Raw genomic sequence first — 1,180 nt, 5'->3', positions numbered from 1 at the left:
CACACCTCGCTTTTCAGGCCGATGAGCTTTGTAAAAATCGACGCGTTTCAGAAAGGGGGGGCATAGAGGAGAAACAATAATATACAGTATGTGGAAAATATTGTGTTTTTTGAACCTTAAACCGCATAAACACATTTCATTACACCAAATACACAAAATAATGTTATTTTTAGCAACATCATATGACCCCTTTAACAAAATTTGAAGTCATGTTGTGCCCACCTTGGAAGTCTGCCGAGGCCTCCTGGTTGACAACCACTGATTTAGAGTATGGTAGATAAACTTTACTGGCCGACATTGACAGAGAGACCATCTGCTGCGCCCAAAGCCGAAGACAGTTGCTGCCCAGTTCCCTCATAAGGAAATGAAGGTTTCAGACAGGCTTCCAATACACCATAACATCCCAATACACATGGATGCACATTTTATATACTAAACGTAATTAATATGTATAATTATTTGAGTATGTCATCATACCTGAAATCCTCCTTATCTGCATGACTCAAGTGTTATCTGTATTTGATCATGTTGCAGTGGATTTCAAGGTAACAGCCTGTTCAATAGGGATGTAACGATTAACTGCGAGCCGGTTGAAAATCGATTCAAATATGTGACGATTCAAATCGGTTGAGATGCTAAACAAATCGCGATTAATTTAGGGGTAGGAGTTTATATGAATGCATGTCTGAGGGGAACTTGCTGTCTTTAGAAAAGTTTAGATGGTATTTTTTATTTTCCTCTTGCCTCTGTATAATGCATATTAAAGTTCGTAAGTTCAGCGCTGCTTTGTTTACAGCGGAAACCAGGAAACACTTTAAGCGCCACCTGCTGGCAGAGAGTGAATCTGCATCTCATTCAGCTCTGCAGTTTCATGCAGATATTTTTATTTATAGTTTCACAAAACTGAAGTCAAACCATTCTGTTTTTGCTTCAAATTTCGAAACTACACAATTTAATTTAGTTTAAAAACTGCTCATGTTGCATGTATGCAGCATCTTTGTTTGGATCATGATTAAAATGCAGTTGTAGCCTCTAATTTTAAATGGAAAGAGCACAGACAAAGCCTTATTTTGCTTATATGAAGATATTTATTTTATTTGTGTTAATTATTTATTTGATTTGGGGCTTGTTTTAAAATTTCAATTTAGTTTTGTTATTTACATTTACATTATATTTAAAT

This window comes from Sinocyclocheilus anshuiensis, unplaced genomic scaffold (assembly GCF_001515605.1).
Source record: "Sinocyclocheilus anshuiensis isolate Anshui unplaced genomic scaffold, SAMN03320099.WGS_v1.1 scaffold124, whole genome shotgun sequence".
NCBI lineage: Eukaryota > Metazoa > Chordata > Actinopteri > Cypriniformes > Cyprinidae > Sinocyclocheilus > Sinocyclocheilus anshuiensis.
The sequence above is the reverse complement of the archived record's forward strand: the minus strand, read 5'-3'. Positions refer to the sequence as shown.